General features: G+C 41.6%; 1 protein-coding gene across 3 annotated transcripts in view; it reads left to right on the top strand.

The window, feature by feature from the left end:
- The window catches only part of VWC2 (von Willebrand factor C domain containing 2), a 764887-nt gene that overhangs the window by 21156 nt on the left and 720795 nt on the right, over nucleotides 1-22936 (top strand). The gene's annotated exons all lie outside the window — the stretch shown is intronic.

A 22936-nucleotide genomic window follows, 5' to 3' on the forward strand; every position in this document is an offset into this window, starting at 1 on the left:
ATAAGAATATATATGTGAGATAACAGGAAGTGGTCGCCATGTAAGAACACTTAATAACCCTAGATACAGAAGCAGGGGCGGACTGACAACTCATGGGGCCCCCGGGCAATAGGGGATCATGGGGCCCCTGTGTCCTTGCCCAAACTCAAAAAGCCTATGAAAAAGGTACCAGGGGCATCTCATGGGGCCCCCTACTGACCCCGGGCCCTCGGACAGTGCCCGAGTTTCCAAATGGTCAGTCTACCCCTGTGCAGAAGCCTTTCACAGCTCTAACTGGGTAGTTATATTGTATCCATAGCAACAGTAGTGCATCCAACACCCTCTCCAATTTAACACCAGGTACCTTGTGGTCCCATGAGCTATAATGTTGTTTCTCGTTTGCATGTAAGTAGATGTGAACCCATTAGAGTTTATGGGACTACAGGGTAAATTTGCTGAATTTAACAGAACATTAGCCATAATCCTGTTGCTATGGATACCCTATTGTTTTCACGTAAGGGTGGTGTAGAGCTGTTTCTGCATCAGGGGCCTGCTTATATAATTGTTTACATTGGTAAGGAGGCCATGGACATAGCAGTGGTGTGTTTCACTTTTTGTGCTACACGTCTGCTAGAAAGGGCTATAAACCTTCTCCGGGTTTTTTTCTCCATTCCCTAAACTGACTCTGGACGAGTCAGGAGGCTTTCTCGTCTATGGTGCCGCTCCGCAAACGCCCGGCCGGCATTTGTGGTGCGGTTGCGACGCGGTTGCGGGGCGTTTGCGGAGTGGTAACACCACTCAAACTGCATTATAGGCGTTTGTGGGGAGTTATTAACGCTCGGCAAACGCCTAGCAACCGCCGCTAAACCGCGCATGCGGCATTTGCGGAGCGTTTGCCGAGCGTTAAAAAACGCTCTGCAAACGGCGGACCAACGCTTGCCAAACGCTATAGGGGCGTTTGGCAAGCGTTGGCAAAACAGCCTAGTGTGAACGAGCCCTAAGAGAGTATTTCCCTCACATAGGAGAGAATGTTTCTTATTTCCTGGTATGTCTACAGGACAGGAAGTGAAGAAAAATCTCAGTGGGATACAGATGACAAAAAACTAACATAGTTTTAATTCAATCTAACCTAAACCTTTAAAAATAAAGATTGTATAACAAGAATTAAGACTGCTGCTAAAACAAGCAAATTTAAAGAGCAGGTTTGAAACAAAAATCATAGCGAAAGCTTCTAAAAGATGAGTGAATCTGCCGTTCATCTAAAGCAGGGGTGTGTAACTGGCAGCCCTCCAGCTTTTGCCAAAAGTCCCATGAGGCATTGCAAAATTGACAGTTTGTTAGGGATCTGGGTATGACCAGAAATGTGTGGACTGACACAGGGAAACACAGGCTCCAGGTATAGTATAAACAATACAATTTATTAAAGACTAAACAATACATAAACACAGTGCAACCAAACCTCCAACAGATAACAATAAGAACCATACTAAACGTAGTCGGGCAGGCCGGGTCGGTAGTAAACGGGCAGGCAAGGTACAAGGAGCAGGCGGAAGCGTAGTCAGGAATAGCCGAGGTCAGGACAGGCAGAGTTCATGCAGAGTCAGGATTAAAGCAGAATCAGGATCAGGCAGGAAGCAGACAGGATGCAGGTACAGGGGCTCATGGGAAACATACACCAAGGCCCTGATCACAGGCCTGGCCATTCCTTAACCATTAGCCGCCCGGCCAATGGCCGATTGGCGGCTTCAAATGCGCTCCTGTATTCCGGGTGCACGCCATTTGGCGTGCTCCCGCACATGCGCAGTTTGCGCTAATGCAGAGCGGCGCAGCAGCGCGATCTGTCACCGGCCGTGCACCTCGGACACGGCCGATGACAGATCCGAGTACCGGCTCCCGTAGCTGGTACCATGTGACCTGCTGTGACCAATCACAGCAGGTCACATGATAGTTGTATACAATGGATTGCTTCATTCATGATGCCATCCATTGTATACTAGTACCTAGCTGTGAATGGTCACAGCTAATCACATGCACATGTCATGTGATTAGCTGTGACCAAATCACAGCTAAGCACAAAAAAAAAAAAGCTGAATGAATCGATTTCATTCAGCTAAATGCTTGCTTATAGCAAAGTAATTCTTGGCAGAAATTTATGACTAAATTTGATTTTTAAGTTTTTTTTTTTACTGGACATGTTTTATAGCAAAAAGTCCAAAATATTGTTTTTTTTCCTCAAAATTGTCAGCCTTTTTTTTATAGCGCAAAAAATAAAAACCGCACAGGCGATCAAATACCACCGAAAGAAAGCTCAATTTGTGGGGAAAAAAAAGGATGTAAATTTCATTTATGTACCATATTGCATGACCGCGCAATTGTCCGTTAAACTAGCGCAGCGCTGTATAGCAAAAAAATGGCGTAAATTGCAGTATCTATACCATAGTTTGTAGAGTCTATAACTGTCACACAAAGCAATCAATATACACTTATTGGGATGTTTTTTACCAAAAACATGGAGCAGAATACATTTTGGCCTAAATTTATAACTAACTTTGAGTTTACTATATATTTTTTATAGCTGAAAGTAAAAAGTATTGTTTTTCTTCAAAATTTTTGGCCTTTTTTTTTATAGCGTGAAAGCGCACAGGTGATCAAATACCACCAAAAGAAAGCTCTATTTGTGTGAAAAAAAGGACGTAAATTTAGTTTGGGTGCAGCATTGCATGACCGCGCAATTATCAGTTGAATTAGTGCAGCGCTGAGTAGCAAAAAGAGGCCTGGTCATTAAGGGGGGTAAATCCTCAGGAGGGCAAGTGGTTATACTTATGACAAGACACATATCCTTATAAATACATTGTGGTATAAAAACACTTATTTAGACTTTTCTAGGTCTCCGACAGGGGCATCTAAATCATATCATCAAGTTTACAGGGGTTTTAGGAGAGGAACGGAATAATGATGGATGGAGTACCCACTGCATGCTTGACAACAAGGACATGAATCAGGATCTATTACTAGTTCGCAGAGTGAATCCATACACAAGGTCATTTCAACAACAATATTCCTAAGATTATATATACATTTAATATATTTATGCATGTTATTTATCTGCTCAAACATCCCTTGAGTAGACTAAAATGTCTAAGAGTGCTGCTGGATCCTCTGTATTGCAATGGGATGTGTGACAACTTTGGGACTGCAGACACAAGTGACAACCTATAGTGTTCTATGCTCCTCTCCTGGCAGTTGTATAAACGTTTATGTGGGGAGGGCCATAGGAGCTGGGTCAGCGCAGACAGTAATTAGACAACCATAGAAGAGGAGAAAGCTAGAACATCAGGAGAGAGGGGAAATTCTGGCTTTAATTGGAATCTGACTCTTCCTGGAGAGGTTAAATTCACTAGCAAATTTAAAGATACATTGAAAGTGATTAAAATGGTTTATGGAAATGAAAAATGTTGCAAGTAAGCTGTCAGGAATGGACTTGCCAATGGTGGTGGGACTCACCTGCCTTGTGGGCTGCAGTACCAGGGCTGGCCAGCGGGTGCTCTCAGCAACCAGAAGCTCACTCCTGCAGTCAGCCATCACCTGCGGCTGATTGCAGGAGGTGTATTTAAGGAATGGCCAGACCTGCAGTCAGTGCCTTGGTGTGTGTTTCCCATGAGCCCCTGTACCTGCATCCTGTCTGCTTCCTGACCCTGAATGAACTCCGCCTGTCCTGACCTCGGCTATTCCTGACCACTCTCCAGCCTGCTCCTTTGGTACCTTGTCTGCCTGATTGTTCCTGACCCGGCCCGTCTGACTACGCTCTGCCTACTCCTTTGTGTCTTGTCTGCCCGATGATTCCTGACCCGGCCCGCCTGACCACTCCACCTCGCCAGCCCTGTCTGCTCTTATCTGTGTACATTCCATTATCAGTTGGATATTTGGTTTTGTTATGTTGTGCGTTATATTTGTGTATAACCCTTAATAAATTATATTGTTACACCATACTTGAGCCTGCGTTTCCCTGTGTCAGTTCACGCATCTCTGGTCTTACCAGGAGCCCTGACATAAGCTTTTACATACTTCTTTTTTCTGTGCTTTTACCTAAAATGTTTTAAGTTGATGATGGAATCTTTTAGGCTGCACAATATTGAAAGAATGGGTAACAAAAAAACCTGTGAGCTGCCATGAAATCTACAACACGTAGCGTGCAGCTGCCAACACCTCTCACACTCTCATATAATGCATGTTTTTTTTTTTTTTTTAATTTCTATTGAAAGAATGGGTCTTTTATTTTTCTTTTTAACATCAATAATGCTGACAGTGCTCACTGTGGTAGCTGCATGGGTATATAGCTAGCAATTAAAGTATCTGACTTCTAATTCGGATGAAGCTTAAGAATAGTGTTAGCTGATACAATTTTTTCCCTATACACCCCACTATGATTTTGTGTGAATGATTGTGTGTGTGTGTATAATTATAAAGAAAAATGTATTATGTTTTGTAGAAGATACCCCAGTTGGCAGCATTTTCCTAGTGTATACAAATTCTGTCATACTTTCAACAGAATTGTAAATGTATTTCTAAAATAGAATTCTACTTTGTCTCTTTTCATGACGCTTAAGAATTCATCTATTGATTCTGAAAATCTTTTCAGATATTGTGATCTTAAATTTGCTATGGGTGGCAATCAGAAAAGGTGACGACAATTTTTTTTTTTTGTTCACTGATTATCACCTTAAGTGGAGTGGGGAACCCTAGCCTCCAGATTTAAAAATGCAGAAAAGCATACAAATTAGAGCAGTATGAGACCTGGTGGCATTTGGGCTCAGGACTTCAGTACTTTAAAGCACTAACATGAACCCCTTGCTACCAATTGTACACATATATGGGGCCTCATTGTCTTTGTGCTGTGACCGCACTGCACAGCGAGCTCCCAGCATCAGGGACTGGGCCCTCACTGAGAACCTTGGGTCCTATACTAATGATCATTAACTGGACAGCCCAGTTCTTGATCACTGGATTACCGTGATAACCTTTGATTGGCTATTACAATGATCAATCATTATAAAGCCTGCCCCGTGCGTGTTTTCTCCTCTAAATGGAAAGAAATATACATTGCATCATTCTCTCCTGCAAGAGGAGAAAACTGAAAACAAACAAGAGTGTGATTACAAATAAATAAAAAAAGGAATAAAAATCTAGATCAAAATTTGATCCAGGTTACAGTTAGAGTAAAGGTGGGAGCAAAGGTCTGAGTCAAAGGTCAGGGTCAATTTTTTAGGTAAGATTTTATATATACAGTCAGGTCCATAAATATTGGGACATCGACACAATTCTAACATTTTTGGCTCTATACACCACCACAATGGATTTGAAATTAAATGAACAAGATGCGCTTTAACTGCAGACTGTCAGCTTTAATTTGAGTGTATTCACATAAAAATCAGGTGAACGGTGTAGGAATTGCAACAGTTTGCATATGTGCCTCCCACTTATTAAGGGACCAAAAGTGATGGGACAGAATATTAATCATAAATCAAACTTTCACTTTTTAATACTTGGTTGCAAATCCTTTGCAGTCAATTACAGCCTGAAGTCTGGAACGTATAGACATCACCAGATGCTGGGTTTCATCCCTGGTGATGCTCTGCCAGGCCTCTACTGCAACTGTCTTCAGTTCCTGCTTGTTCTTGGGGCATTTTCCCTTCAGTTTTGTCTTCAGCAAGTGAAATGCATGCTCAATCCGATTCAGGTCAGGTGATTGACTTGGCCATTGCATAACATTCCACTTCTTTCCCTTAAAAAACTCTTTGGTTGCTTTTGCAGTCTGCTTTGGGTCATTGTCCATCTGCACTGTGAAGCGGCGTCCAATGAGTTGTGAAGCATTTGGCTGAATATGATCAGATAATATTGCCCGAAACACTTCAGAATTCATCCTGCTGCTTTTGTCAGCAGTCACATCATCAATAAATTCAAGAGAACCAGTTCCATTGGCAGCCATACATGCCCACGCCATGACACTACCACCACCATGCTTCACTGATGAGGTGGTATGCTTAGGATCATGAGCAGTTCCTTTCCTTCTCCATACTCTTCTCTTCCCATCACTCTGGTACAAGTTGATATTGGTCTCATCTGTCCATAGGATGTTGTTCCAGAACTGTGAAGGCTTTTTTAGATGTCGTTTGGCAAACTCTAATCTGGCCTTCCTGTTTTTGAGGCTCACCAATGGTTTACATCTTGTGGTGAACCCTCTGTATTCACTCTGGTGAAGTGTTCTCTTGATTGTTGACTTTGACACACATACACCTACCTCCTGGAGAGTGTTCTTGATCTGGCCAACTGTTGTGAAGGGTGTTTTTCTTCACCAGGGAAAGAATTCTTCAGTCATCCAACACAGTTGTTTTCCGTGGTCTTCCGGGTCTTTTGGTGTTGCTGAGCTCTCCGGTGCGTTCGTTCTTTTTAAGAATGTTCCAAACAGTTGTTTTGGGCACGCCTAATGTTTTTGCTATCTCTCTGATGGGTTTGTTTTGTTTTTTCAGCCTAATGATAGCTTGCTTCACTGATAGTGACAGCTCTTTGGATCTCATCTTGAGAGTTGACAGCAACAGATTCCAAATGCAAATAGCACACTTGAAATTAACTCTGGACCTTTTATCTGCCCATTGTAATTGGGATAATGAGGGAATAACACACACCTGGCCATGGAACAGCTGAGAAGCCAATTGTCCCATTACTTTTGGTCCCTTAATAAGTGGGAGGCACATATGCAAACTGTTGTAATTGCTACACCGTTCACCTGATTTGGATGTAAATACCCTCAAATTAAAGCTGACAGTCTGCAGTTAAAGCACATCTTGTTCGTTTCATTTCAAATCCATTGTGGTGGTGTATAGAGCCAAAAATGTTAGAATTGTGTCGATGTCCCAATATTTATGGACCTGACTGTATATATATATATATATATATATATATATAAAATCAGGGTCAATGTCAGTTTGTGTTAGGTAGGATTGAAGAAAAAAACAATGTTCACCATTGTTTCTAGACCGTACTATGGGTACAAACAACAAATAACATACATATTATTGTGATTGTCAAGAGCAGGATATTTAATTTTAGGTTGTTCTTTAATGGTAGGTTATGGTAACAACAAGAAAAATATAGCATTTTTTTTATTGTTACTACTTTGGGTCAGTTTTCTTTTGATAATAACAAAAAATAGGAGATATCCATTACCATTTACCACCAAATGCAAGCCTAATTTGTCCTGAAAAAAAAAACTAGGTAGAATGTGCCTTGATATGCATAGTAGATACATTGATATGTACAGTTTTACTAACACATGTCAAAGTTGCAAAATTGCTTTTAGCCATTGGGATTTATTTTACCCTCTGTCATGAAGGGGTTAAAGAGGCCCTGTCACTAAACCCTGGGCCAGCACAAAAAGTTAATTAGACACCCGTAGAAGTGGAGGCAGCTATGATATGCAAGAAGAGAAGGTGCAGGAAAAACATAGGACATTGTTTACACTTGCAGTTGGAGGGGCATTAAAAATCGTCTTTTGAGCCATTGTTTTATTGCCAACCTAATTGTTCACAGAATCCAGGACACATTCAATAATGCACAAGGTTGTGCTGTTAGTTTTTAGTGGTTAAATCAGGCAGTGAGGGGACAGTATAGCGTCTTTTCATTTCCTCTCTGAAAATCGACAGCTTTATTATTATATACAGTATTTATAAAGCGCCAATAGTTCGCTCAGCGCTGTACATTACAAAGGGGGACAGAACATGTGACAGAACAATACCAATACAATGCAAAACATGAGACGATCGAGGGACCTGCTCTTTCGAGCTTACAATCTAGGAGGGAGGGGATGGTGGCACAGGAGGAGATAGCTGTGGGGGATGGGGTGGTAGGAAGAGTGGAGGAGGTCGGCAAGTTAGCAGGGGGTGGGGTAGGCTTCCCTGAAGAGATGGGTTTTCAGGGTGTGCCTAAAGGAGAGGAGAGTAGGTGATAATCTGATGGGTTGGGGCAGGGAGTTCCAGAGGATGGGTGACACCCTGGAGAAGTCCTGGAGGCGGGCATGGGAGGAGGAGACCAGGGAACTAGAGAGAAGGAGGTCTTGTGAGGAGCGGAGTGTGCGTGCTGGGCGGTACTTGGATATTAGGTCAGTGATGTAGTTCGGGGCAGTATGGTGGACAGCTTTGTACGTCAGTGTTAGGATTTTGAATTTGATCCGTTGCGCAATCGGAAGCCAGTGGAGGGATTGGCAGAGGGGGGTGGCAGAAACGGAGCGGTTGGAAAGGTGAATGAGTCTGGCAGCCGTATTCAGGATGGACTGAAGCTTTAAGGCAAAGCTAGTGAAAACTAGCCCCACGTGAGCATTTAAAAAAGTTTATTTTAATGCGCTTTACTCGCATTTATTTTAAGTTGGTATCTTTCATCACTGCACTATATAGTAGGGTTTTTTAAACAGTAAGCAAGTAATTAAATTTAATGAACAGTTTTTTTCAAAGAAAACACCACTATATATCTTGCTAACATGTCATAAGTGTTTACAGAAGGCTTATCAAGTTTTCAGCATTTGATTTTAATCTCTCAAAAGTTTGGCATTTCATTGTCTATTAGATGTTAATGGTTATTAATGACCTGCAATAATAAAAAAAAGCTATTTTTAAACATTTTCACTTAAGTTTTAAAACAAGCAATAGAGCTCAAGCCTCTTAATTTTAACTGTTGGCAGGGTTTAGCAAATCTTTAAAAATCCTATCCATCTTTCATCTATGTCTACATAAATCACAGAAATCCAAGGCAAATCCAGGCTTATATGGATCAGAAAGGACGACCGTTGGCTGAATTCATACATGTAGCAGTTACAGGATTATTCCTTTTTTTTTTTTTTTTTGCATAGAGCAACTCTGAAGTAAAGCACTGCCTTGTTAAAACAGAATACATTTGCATATCATCACTTTCACCACAAATCGTAAGATCGAGCATTTTATTTCTAATTTAAAGGGAACCTGTAATCAAAATAGGAAAATAAACACGAGCTCCTAAATATAGTAGCATATAGCATGCATGTGCTTTTAATGTCTTGTAAATCAGCTTTTGTGTATTCTGGTGTGTTGATAATAAGGTCTGATGATCCCAAATTCTTATAAATGCACAAGTTGGTAACAGAATTATTTAGATGTAAATCTCATGTCTGTGCTGCTAGACAGAGCTCAAAAAAAGCCTGTTGGTACTTAGATTGGCAGAGGCAGCCAATGTGGTTGCCCTAAGGTGTTGACTATGTTACATGTATTTTTGAATACACCTCAATCCTTGTAGGAGTATTTAGATGTACACAGCTAGATCTGAGAGTTCCTACACAAAAGAGGTAGTTCAGTCTGCAATAGACATTTATTGATAGTGGTACATAATATATACAAATTACACGCTAAGCAGTATTTACAACAGAATGTACAGTTTAAGTCTCTTGACTTATACGATATTTACAATTTACCCACAAAACCATGTTTAAAATACAATGTACAATACAAGTATGAAGTTAGTTTTACCTCTCAACTTCAGGTTTAGTCATCCTGCCTGCTGTGTGTGTCCAGCTGGGTGACCAGGCCTTATAACCCCCTCCTGTCTGTACTGTGGCTAATATAATGCTCACTAATTGGACACTGTACCTAGCCAATGTATATTGGGTGCAACTTGATTGGAAGTTCACAGAAGGCTGCTGTTTACCACTCATGTTAACCACTTGACGCCCGGCCTATGGCCAAATGGCGTCCGCAAAAGTGCATTACCTTTCCATATGGCGGCCTCCCGCACATGCGCAGTTCGCGCGTTTGCAGACGCGCAGCGGCGCGATCTGTCACCGGCCGTGTACCTCAGACACGGCCGATGACAGATCTGAGTACCGGCCCCCGTTGCTGGTACCATGTGACTTTCTGTGACCAATCACAGCAGGTCACATGACAGTTGTATACAATGGATGACTTCATTCATGACATCCATTGTATACTACTGCCTAGCTGTGAATGGTCACAGCTAATCACATGCACATGTCATGTGATTAGCTGTGGCCAAATCACAGCTAAGCACAAAAAAAAAAAACCCTGAATGAATCGATGTCATTCAGGTAAATGCTTGCTTATAGCAAAGTAATTCTTTGCTATAAGCAAATTGTGTAAAAAAAAAGAAAAAATACTGATCACTTCCCCAAAGTAGTACAATGTTACTATGGTATGGTAAAAATGTAATAAATAATTAAAAAAAAATATATATATTTTTTTTTTTTCACACTGTCACCAGTCAGTGTCCCTGATCACTGCCATGCCAGTTATATGATGACGCTGTACTGCACTGGTGACAGTATGTAAAAAAAAAATAGTGAAAATAATTTTTTTTATTTTTTCATTTTCCAAAAAATTATGACAAAAAAAATACAACTTCAAAAAACTCGCCATTCCTCTTATGAAGTACGTCCGACTGTCTACTCTGCAAAAAGGGGTCATTTGGGGGATATCTGTACTGTCCTGACATTTGGGGGATATCTGTACTGTACTGTATCTGTACTGTTCTGACATTCTTGGACCTCAAGAACTTAGATTGGCTTCAGGATTGATCAATATTCAGATCTATACCATAGTTTGTGAACTCTATAACTTTCCTACAAACTAAAAAATACATCCTAATTTGGGTTATTTTCACCAAAGACATGTAGCAGAATACATCTCGGCCTAAATTTATGAAGAACAATTATTTATTTGCAAACTTTTATAACAGAAACAAAGAAAAACGTGGTTTTTTTTTTTCCAAATTTTCGGACTTTTTTGTTAATTTAGCAAAAAATTAAAACCCCAGCGGTGATTAAATACCACCAAAAGAAAGCTCTAGTTGTGTGAAGAAAATAATAAAATTTTAATTTGGGTACAATATTGTATGACCGCGCAATTGTCATTCAAAGTGTGAGAGCGCTGAAACCTGAAAAATGGCCTGGGCAGGAAGGTGTAAAATTGCCCGGTATTGAAATGGTTAAATATGCTAAGGGAACAGAAGGCCAGAACTTGTAATACAAGTTTGACGTTAGAAAGTTTTGATGCTGTAAAACACTCAATGGTTTAAATACTGTATATTTCCATCTAACTAAAATATACTTGTAACTATAACATTATTTACATCCATTAATGGAGATTTCACATAAACTCATTATCTTACTAAAACAGACAACTTGTGTCTATCCTTTGTTAAACATCCTATAAATGGCCTTAAGAAAAGGATATTTGTTTCACCATATCCTTTAAAAATTATTCTGAATGGTAGGGACTGGTTCATTACAATAATCTGGTGCACTCCTAGTATTCTGATGAGAAAAGCTAATTTGTCTTCATACCTTTAGACATAATTTACCCCTGTAGAGTACTTCATCAAAAATAAAATTTTAATTGCAGGATATGCCTAAAATCTGACTTGTATCTTAGTGTAGACTTCTTTGACAATCAGTGAGCCAACACACAAGCAGGAAATTACATTTATTATTATTATTATACAGTATTAATATAGCGCCAAAGGGTATGCTCAGCGCTGTACAGTAGCAAGGGGGACAGAACATGAGACAAGACAGTAACAATACAATACACGAGGGGTTTGAGGGCCCTGCTCTTTCGAGCTTACAATCTAGGAGGGAGGGGAAGGTGGTACAGGAGGAAATGGCTGTGGAGGATGGAGTGGTGGGTGGAGTGGAGGAGGTTAGTTGTTAGATGAGGTTAGGTGAGGTTGGGGTAGAATTCCCTGAAGAGGTGGGTTTTCAGGGTGCGCCTGAAGGTGAGGAGGGTAGGTGACAGTCTGATGGATTGGGGTAGGGAGTTCCAGAGGATGGGGGAAGTCATGAAGAAGTCCTGCAGTTGGGCGTGGGAGGAGGAGACCAGGGAGCTAGAGAGTAGGAGGTCCTGTGAGGAGCGAAGGGCACGGTTAGGGTGGTATTTGGGTATCAGGTCAGTTAGGTAGTTTGGGGCGGCATTGTGAATGGCCTTGTAGGTCAGGGTTAGCAGTTTGAATTTGATGCGTTGGGCAATCGGGAGCCAATGAAGGGATTGGCAGAGGGGGGTGGCAGATGTGGAGCGGTTGGTGAGGTGGATGAGTCTAGCCGCTGAGTTTAGGATTGATTGGAGTTGGGATAGCGTTCGTTTGGGTAGGCCAGTGAGAAGGGAATTGCAATAGTCCAGGCGTGAGATGATGAGGGAGTGTACGAGTTTGGTGGTGTCTGGGGTGAGGAATGTGCGTATCTTGGAGATGTTGCGAGTATGTGTGTCCTTTTCACCAACACTGTACAGAATGCCCCCAGGTTGCCATATTGCATTTAATTTTACAGAAACCTATACTGGCAGCAGACTGAAAAGAAAAGGTAATTTTTATTAGTATTACATTACAATGTGGCTTATGTAGCATATTTATATGCTATATTTATATCTACTTTATATTTTTTTACAGAGTAGAGCTACCCTTTACCATGCAGAACTTGTGAACTTTTTTATCAAATGTCCCAAAAACAGCAACCCAGAGACATTTGACTTATCCCTAGTACTAACAAAAAGTGTTTTTTAAGTCCAGCACTTATAACAAAATATATAAACAAATTCCAAAACTATATAGTGCAAGATATGCATTCAAAGTCAAGTGACCAAAGTATGCTAGTACAAAATACCCCCAACATTTATATAGTGAATGCAGTGTAAACATCAGTGATAAATCATCCAAAAAATACAATATAGTGACTCCAGTATAAATCTTAGTAATAGTAAAAATACAAAATTATGGAGACTATTTTCCTTAAAAGTTGAACTTTAGTTAGAAAATTAAGTCCTGCTAGATCTCTTCAGGCTGGCCCCTTTTGCAGGTATAGGTATGTAAAACATTAAAAATAAGTGCCTATATTGTTTAAAATCCAGCGCTACCCTGTCTCACCCTGTTTGGCACATGCTCAGTTGCTCTCTATTTTCTGTCACTGTGCCAAAAATGTACAGACTGATCTGCTGACAGCTCAAAGATTTACTGCTGTTCAGAGGCTTCAGAAAAATGGCAGCCTCCATTAAGAAAAAAGAGAAACGAGGCTGAAGGCAATTTACAGCACCCACTAATTTTGGTAGCAAAATTATTTATGTGGAATGTATGTTCCTTGCTAAAGAACATTATTTTTTTATCAAGTTGTTATGGGCAAAGTTCCAATTTTAAGGATAATTCAACTGTGTTCCACCTCAATGCTCTATATATTTCCTGAATAGGTAAAATGCTTACCAAATGATTATGACCCTTTATAAACAAATCATAAAACACTTTTCACAAAGGGATAGAAGCAAGCAGGGGTGGACTGACCATTTGGAAACTCGGGCACTGCCTGTGGGCCCAGGGTCAGTAGGGGGCCCAATGAGGTGCCCCTGGTACCTTTTTCATAGGCTTTTTTGAGTTTGGAGAAGGACACAGGGGCCCCATGATCCCCTATTGCCCGGGGGCCCCATGAGTTGTCAGTCCACCCCTGGTAGCAAGACATCCAAAGTCTCTCCTCTCTTCCAGAAACGCGGATTCTAAGCATTTTAGAAGTGAAGTTTATCATGATCCTGTTTGTATGAGGAATGTCCTAGTGAAGACCAGAATAATTTGGATGTTTTGCTGACTTCATATGAAGTTTGAATTTTTGACTTGTTTACAACCAACAGATCATAAATATCCGGTGATCGTTCTACCTACTAATATTACTGAGAGTTGGGAGGTGGTTTTAGTTATTGTTTTGGAAGTGGATCATTATTTAATATACTTTTTGTTTTTTTGGTGCATATTACAATATGGAGTTGTTTGTGTTTTGATATCGATGCTACACTTAGGGAAAGTAGATGAAAGAAGTAAAAACCTGTTCTGCTGACTGGCCCATGCCTGATGGAAAGAGGAGACCCTGGATGTACTGCTACATATAATACCTTGAAAAGCATTTTATGGCTAATTTATTTATAAGAGGTCATAATCATCTGGTAAGCCTTGTACTTATCCAGGAAGAAAGTGGAAACACTGTTGAATTATCCATTAAGGAATATATACTTTTACTATGGGGACAATATATCACTGATTACCTTATATACTGTTGATCTTTAGTTAGACCTCATTTAGAATACTGTATGCAGTTCTGGAGACCTCACTTTCAAAAAAATTATTGATAAAAAAGCACGAGCCCTGAGATAGGCAACAAACATGGAGAAAGGTCTGAGGGATAAAACATATCAGAAGAGACTAATGTACAGTTTGAAGGAAAAAAGGGAAAATGGAGACATGACTGAAACCTTTAAATATACAGTATATTGCCAGAAGTATTGACGCCTGCCTTTACACGCACATGAACTTTATTGTAATCCTAGTCTTAGTCTGTAGGGTTCAATATTGAGTTGGCCCACTCTTTGTAGCTATAAAAGCTTCAACTCTTCTGGCTGTACACAAGGTTTAGGAGGGTGTCTATGGGAATGATAGACTATTCTTCCATAACCGTATTTGGGAGGTCAGGCACTGATATCAAACAAGAAGGCTTGGCTTGCAGTCTCTGCTCTTATTCAACCCAAAGGTATTCTCTATCGGGTTGAGGTCAATCAATCAAGTTCCTCCACCCCAGACTTGCTCAACCATGTCTTTATGGGCATTGCTTTGTGCGCTGGTGGGCAGTCATGTTGGAACAGGAAGGAGCAATCCCAAAATATTCCCTCAATGTTGGGCGCATGAAATTGTCCAAGTACCATTCTGCTGGCAACTGCCAAACCCAGACATGTCCATTGGACTGCCAGACAGAGAATCATGATTTGTCACTCCAGAGAACAAGAGAACACGTCTCCACTGCTCTACAGTCCATAAATATATCATGTTTGTGTGTATGTATATGTATGTATGTATGTATATGTGTGTGTATATATACAGTTGCAAGAAAAAGTATGTGAACCCCTTGGGATTACGTGGAGTTTTGCATGAACTGGGCATAAAATGTGCTCTGAACGTCATCTAAGTCACAACAATAGAAGAACACAGTTTGCAGAACATAATACTACACAAACATTAGATGTTGCCATGGTTTAATTGCACATAACATGTAAACATTCACAGTGCAGGGAGGAAAAAGTATGTGAACCTTTGGACTTAATAACTGGTTGACCCTCCTTTGGCAGCAATAACCTCAACCAAACGTTTCTTGTAGTTGCAGATCAGACCTGCACAACGATCTGGAGTAATTTTGGACCACACCTCTTCACAAAACTGTTTCAGTGTAGCAATATTCTTGGGATGTCTGGTGTGAATCGCTCTCTTAAGGTCATGCCACAGCATTTCAATCGGGTTGAGGTCAGGACTCTGACTGGGCCACTCCAGAAGGCGTATTCTGTGCTGTTGCAGCCATTGTTTTGTTGAATTACTTGTATGCTTTGGGTCATTGTCATGTTGCATCACCCATCCTCTGCGGAGCTTCAGTTGGCGGACAGATGGTCGTACGTTTTCCTGCAAAATGTCTTGATAAACTCTGGAATTCATTTTGCCATCAATGACAACAATCCGTCCAGGCCCTGAGGCAGCAAAGCAGCCCCAAACCATGATGCTCCCTCCGCCATGTTTCACAGTGGGGATGAGGTTTTGATGTTGGTGTGCTGTGCCTTTTTTTCTCCACACATAGTGTTGTGTGTTCTTCCCAAACAACTCAATCTTGGTTTCATCTGTCCACAGTATATTTCGCCAGTAGTGCTGTGGAACATCCAGGTGCTCTTTTGCAAACTTCAAACGTGCTGCAATATTCTTTTTGGACAGCAATGGCTTCCTCCGTGGTGTCCTCCCATGTACTCCATTCTTGTTTAATGTTTTCCTTATTGTAGATGTGTCAACAAAAATGTTAGCATGTGCCAGAGATTTCTGTAGGTCTTTAGCTGACACTCTGGGATTCTTCTTTACCTCATGCAGCATTCTGCGCTATGCTCTTGCAGTCATTTTTACAGGACGACCACGCCTAGGGAGAGTAGCAACAGTGCTAAACTTTCTCCATTTGTAGACAGTCTGTCTTACCGTGGACACATGAACATAAAGGCTTTTGGAGATACTTTCGTAACCCTTTCCAGCTTCATGCAAGTCAACAATTCTTGATCGTAGGTCTTCTGAGAGCTCTTTTCTGCGAGGCATGGTTCACATCAGACAGTGCTTCTTGAAACCAGTAAACCCAAAACAGGTGTGTGTTTTTTAAGGGCAGGACAGCTGTCAGCAACACATCCAATATCATCACACTGATTGGAGTCAAGGTTGGCTAACTCCTGGCTCCAATTAGCTCTGGGAGAAGTCATTAAGCTAAGGCCTCACATACTTTTTCCTCCCTGCACTGTGAATGTTTACATGTTATGTGCAATTAAACCATGGCAACATCTAATGTTTGTGTAGTATTATGTTCAGCAGACTGTGTTCTTCTATTGTTGTGACTTAGATGATGTTCAGAGCACATTTTATGCCCAATTCATGCAAAACTCCACGCAATCACAAGGGGTTCACATACTTTTTCTTGCAACTGTATATATATATATATATATATATATATATATATATATATATATATATATATAATTTTATGACAGTGCAAGGCTCTGACACTGTGGAAATGGGTTTGAAAAGGAAACAGGACTCTCAAACAGCTTGAAGGCTCCAAAGAGTATTGGGTGGGATGCAGGGGTGGACTGACAACTCATGGGGCCCTTGGGCAATAGGGGATCATGGGGCCCCTGTGTCCTTGCCAAAACTCAAAAAAGCCTATAAAAATGGTACCAGGGGCCTCTCATGGTGCCCCCTACTGACCCTGGGCCCTCGGGCAGTGCCCAAGTTTCCAAATGGTCAGTCCGCCCCTGGTGGGATGGAGTCTTCATTGTGTATTTTCAGTGAAGTTGAAACCCCCTGCATGGGACACCTTGTGTTGAAAGGAAATTTCAGTTACTTTTCCGTTACTGTTTAATAAAAGTGGGCTACCAGGCCCTTAACTTTAGTTCCTGTCTGGCGTGAACTCACTAAAAAACGCATCTATCGGTGAGCTAAGAATCCCCCATATCACAACTGGTGGAGAATGCGGTTAAGCAGATGGTAGAAATCCAGGTCTCTGCTCCAGCAGGGGGTTTGACAAGGAACTGTCAGTGGCTATGTGTGGAAGTGCAGTCAGGCATTAAGCATTGCGTGCAAGTGGTGTGCCTGTGAAAGAAGTCAAGAATTTTTTTTTCCTCGAACTGTGTAACAAGCTGCTGTGTGCATGACTGCAAGGATGGGGTGGTCAAAAAACAAGTTCACGTTAAACCAAGTAAAGGAAAAGTGCAGGCTGTTTTCCATTGTACCTTCTCCTTGGCTACAGAGTGGGAAGTTGAGATAGTGGCATCCAACTTCATACAGCCAATGCTGCCTACTGAGGAGGTTGAAGACTTCCTGACAGAGTTTGAAAGAGCTGCAACCTGGAGAGCATGGCCTAGAGACTGGTTGCCAAAGTTGCTGAAACCTTTGCTGCTGAATCGGTTCCAGGTTTTCTACCAACAGATGGGTCCAAGCCGGGATAATTATGACCAGTACAATCTGAGATCCTGCATGGGGAAATGTTTCGATGTGTATGGGAAAACCAGAAACACTTAAGCAAGGGTAGTTAGTCACCCAAAGCAACAGGAGAAGTATCTCCGGGAGGCCAAAGCATCAGTCAAGCAACAGCTCAGGAGAGCGTGAGTGAGCATGAGGAATGCAGAATTGTGGATTATGGCCGCTAATGTGAAGTGGTCGGCCCAGAAAGGAGGGCGTAACTTCCAGTATCCTGCATGAAGTCTAGCCAATTGTCTGTGGAATGCAAGTCTGCTGTTACCGCTAGCAACAGGGATCCTGTGTTGTCTGCAGGGAGTCAGCCTGTGGAGATGTCACGGATGAGAGACGTCTTACTCAAGTGAAGGCTATGATACCTGCTACAGGAGCTGGTAAGACTGTTTCAGTTTGTGGGACTGATCCCATTAAAGCGGAAGTGTGTCCAGCAGAGAGATCCGCAGTACTAATTGAAATGGTCTCACTACAGTGTGCTACCCAGAGTAGTGGAGAGGCACAGGGTGAAGTCCAACTGGCAGCAGAACTAAAGACTAAAAAAGACATGAGAAATCTGTGCCTGGCGAAATCCAGCAGAGGGCTGAGAAAGCTGTACTAGCGGTGACCAAAGCAATCCATATACCATGTTGCCTAGTGACATAGACAGGTGCTGCAGTGTTGCCCAGGGAAACCTTCCAGGAGCCCATGGGGTTGGAGCGGAGGTTTTCTCAGGTCAGCTGTGGAGCTGTCCAAGTTGGCAAGAGTGCCCATTTAAAGACAGAGGGTGCTGTGAGGGGCAGCGCAAAGGCAAACCGCTTAATTTGGTATGTAATAGTGTGGTGATGATGCATGCATATATGGTTGTGTCAAAAAAAGGTTAATTAGGTCTGTGATGATAGTGTGGCAATGACGACCAGCATGACCGGAAGTGATGTAAACGCATGTCTAACTGTCAGAGCCAAGGGGGGAGAATGAACAATGGAGATGTTAAAATGCAGTCGGTGGTTATAATATGGTGGCAATTTCCAACTCCTCATTGAGGCCAGTGGGGGATAGAGTGTCAAGAGCATGTATCCAAAATGTCTCCCTATGGCAGAGTTTAGGAGGAGCCTACTCACGCTGTGACGTCACGCCATCGGAGCATTGTGGAGCTCCGGCGGCCATCTCTATTCAGGGACTGTTAGTCCTATTGAATTTTATGTTTACTTCTGGATGCATCCTTGTTGTTCTACTAATAAATGTTTTATTCAACTTACTACACTATGGGCATTCTTCCGTTTTGACCCCTGTGGGGAGCATTTAATCCTTTAGACGCCTAGCACCAGCCCATTGCCTCCATAGAGGAGAGGGAGCCTCCTGTTAACCCTTGTGAGCTGCACCCACATATCCCTTAAGGGGAACTCTGGACATCCCTGGAACATTAACATCTAAAGTCCCAGGATCCATCCACCCTGAGGGGAAAGCCTTGTTTCTGCCTACTGGTCCAGATGATTACCTTGATGACATCAGGATAATATATCAAAACGCGCATTGTTTTGCGCGTCCGGTGAGTGCGCATTTCTTCCGCCAATACCAGCACTGGCACCGTTTCAAGCTCTGAGGACTCTATGGGCACTATTTAGTCACAAATTATTTTGCCTTATGATATTTTATTGTTCAGGATTGATACTCATCATATGTTCTTATATCTATATTTAATAATACTCATAGTACGCTCTTATTTATTATTTATTTCACCTGTGGTTATTATTTGAATCATCATTTTAGCGCTGCACTATTATTTATTGATTTCATTGAGGTGGTTATAATATGGTGGCAATTTCTAACCCCTCATTGAGGCCAGTGGGGGATAGTGTCAAGGGCATGTATCCAAAATGTCTCCCTATGGCAGAGTTTATGGAAACGCTCCGCCTCAGGGAGCATTACCTCGACCACCCAAACCCGAATTCCCACCATGGATTTGTTATGGATATCCAAAAAATGGCGATGGACACTGTGCTCATCCTTTCCACCTTCAATTAGGCGACGGTGTTCTCCAAACCTGCAATGCAGGGTACGTGTAGTACGTCCCACGTACAAGAAACCACAGGGACAACTAAGGCAGTAGACAACGAATGTGGATGAGCAATTGCACAATTCAGTGAACTTGTAATATTTCCCTTTTGTGTTGAAGGCCCTTTTGGCCATGTTGGATAAATTGGCATGTTTTACAGCGAGCTTTACGACATTGGAACATGCCTATGATGGGGGTGGAGAATAAAGAGGATACCTGCTGGGGCTGAACAAATTTTAATTTGCTGGGGGCTACTTTGTTCTTTAGGTTGGGGGCTTTTTTTGTAAGTGATGATGAGTTTGGGGGGAATAACATCTCTTAAATGGGGATCTCTTAGCAAGATGTTCCAATGTTTTTTTAAACCGTTTCTCATTTTTTGGTGTCTCCCATGGAATCTGGTGGTGAATCTGACTGTATGGTGGGGGTCCTCAGTAGATATATTAGTATTGGGTTTACCAGACCGGTAGGAAGCATATGCTTCATCTACCAATTTGTTAGGATACCCTTTTTCAACAAATTTTTTCTTGAGGGTGACACTGAGTTCTTTGTAATCTGTTAATTTGGTGCAGTTATGGCGGAGGTGACAGAATTGACTTTTTGGAATATTGTTTATCCAGGTGGGGTAGTGACAACTCTGATAATGAAGATAGGGGTTTCCTGAGGTGGGTTTGGTATAGTTGATCAGTGTACATGTTCCCTCCGAGGAATGCAGATTAACAGCTCTCCTCTCCTCTTAAGCTGTCAGTGTGACAGCTCGTGAGGAGAGAAATGCAGATAACCTTCATTTCGATCCTGAATACGGCTGCCAGACTCATTCACCTTTCCAACCGCTCCATCTCCACCACCCCCCTCTGCCAATCCCTCCACTGGCTTCCGATTGCGCAACGGATCAAATTCAAAATCCTAACACTGATGTACAAAGCTGTCCACCATACTGCCCCGAACTACATCACTGACCTAATATCCAAGTACAGCCCAGCATGCACACTCCGCTCCTCACAAGACCTCCTTCTCTCTAGTTCCCTGGTCTCCTCCTCCCATGCCCGCCTCCAGGACTTCTCCAGGGTGTCACCCATCCTCTGGAACTCCCTGCCCCAACCCATCAGATTATCACCTACTCTCCTCTCCTTTAGGCGCACCCTGAAAACCCACCTCTTCATGGAGCCTACCCCACCCCCTGCTAACTTGCCGACCTCCTCCACTCTTCCTACCACTCCATCCCCCACATCTTTCTCCTCCTGTGCCACCATCCCCTCCCTCCTAGATTGTAAGCTCGAAAGAGCAGGGCCCTCAATCCCCTCATGTTTTGCATTGTATTGGTATTGTTCTGTCACATGTTCTGTCCCCCTTTATAATGTACAGCGCTGAGCGAACTATTGGCGCTTTATAAATACTGTATAATAATAATAATTTCCCTATTTACATGTGATCAGCTGTGATTGGACCCAGCTGATCACATGATCGAGCTGACATCTTCGGCTCTTTCCATTGATCGATAAACTGCTGTGTCCGAGGGACACAGCGCACCACCGATCGCCGAGCTGCTCGCTCCTGGAGCCGTGCATGCGCAGTTAGAGTGGGAGGACGTCATATGACGACCTCCCAATATGAGAGAACCACCTTGCGCCCTAGGGGTCGCTGGAAGGAGGTGAGCAGGCATTGCAGCCGAAGTGGAAAGGAGTGTGTTGGTTCACGAGTGGCACTATATATATAAAAACACATTGCATGTATATAAAGAACACTTGGAATAGACGGATTTGGATTTGAACATTGGACGTTGAATTAAGTTGAAGTGGCACCATCACATGATATTGATTTATTTATTTATAATTTTTTTGAAGTGGCACTATCACAATACCTATATATAATTTATGGAATATGAGCTTATTGGTTTTGTTTTGAAATAGAGGGATATATGTGAGTGTATTAAGTGGCATATAAGAGCACTGAGAGGATCACAGCACGTATCACAATATTTATATATTATATATGATTTATTATATTGGCCTTGTTTATTTTAACGAATGTTTAGCGCTACACTAATTTATTTATATAACCTTGCGCCCATCATTACCTTTATATGGCGGGCGGGAGGCGGTTAATAGCAAAATGTCAAACATTGTTTTTTTTTTTCCTCAAAATTGTCAGTCTTTTTTTGGTTATAGTGCAAAAAATAAAAAACACATAGGCGATCAAATACCCCTGAAAGAAAGCTCCATTTGTGGGGAAAAAATAACATTTTATTTGGGTGCAGCGTTGCATGACAATGCAATTGTCAGTTAAAGTAATGCAGCGCCGTATCACAAAAAATGGCCTGGTCAGGAAGGGGGGTAAATCCTCTGGTGAGCAAGTAGTTAACTGTGCTCATCCCTATTTATTAGTTCATGGGCATATTTAGGACATGGGTGCACTTCAAAACTGAACTCCCAGCAAACAGCTACATATAAAAGCCCTTCTTACCTGCTGTATAAAACTGACTAACACTAAAATCCAACTCAGGTACTTACACTCGTTACCTTTTAAAAACACACTTAGATGTGTTACTTACTGATTGGTTTTGTAAGATTGAACTTCAAATAAATCTCCTTTTCTTTTGCAATACCCACATTGCACAGGTTTTGTTAATGAAGACAGATACTCCCATTCCCAGTCAGTGTAGGAAACATCACTTTGTTGAGAACCAACAAAGATTAGAATCGGCAACAAAGTTTGCTTAACATCCTCACAATATATAGTTTATCCAGATGGAATTGCTTATTATTTTTTGTTTGTAACATAACTGCAGTTTCACTTAAGAATAGTGAGTGTATGGAGATTAATTATGTATGCCCTGGTGGTCTTCTCAACATCCGTATTATCCTTTTTCTGGCGAAGAGAAAGGACAGAATCGAAAATCTGTCTTGTTATACCGGCTACAAAAGAACTGAGGTATCATTACAGAGCGCGTGTTATTAAATAGTATTGCTGTCTTCCTTTTTGAATGTGTTACTTTTTTCTAGTATTAGAAACAGTGAAAGCAATTTCATTGATTCTTTTTTTTTTTTCTCTGTTAAAATGCTGAATTTGTACAAACGCTGATGCTTTTATTTTGTATAGAAAGACTATCATGTTTAAATAATGATCCAAGTACAGATTATGGTGGAACCAAAAAATGGTGATGTTAAATAATTGCAAAGATTTAAAGCAGAACTTCACTTTCTCTATCAACACAGACTATTTTATATCTATATCTGTGTGTTTCTTTATGTGTTTTTATATATCTGTTTATATGTCTGTAGAGCAGGGGTGTCAAACTGGTGGTCCTCCAGCTGTTGCGGAACTACAAGT

The sequence above is a fragment of the Staurois parvus genome, unplaced genomic scaffold (genome assembly GCF_062004578.1).
Source record: "Staurois parvus isolate SC_StPar_1 unplaced genomic scaffold, SC_StPar_1.0 ptg000148l, whole genome shotgun sequence".
In the NCBI taxonomy this organism is placed as follows: Eukaryota; Metazoa; Chordata; class Amphibia; order Anura; family Ranidae; genus Staurois; species Staurois parvus.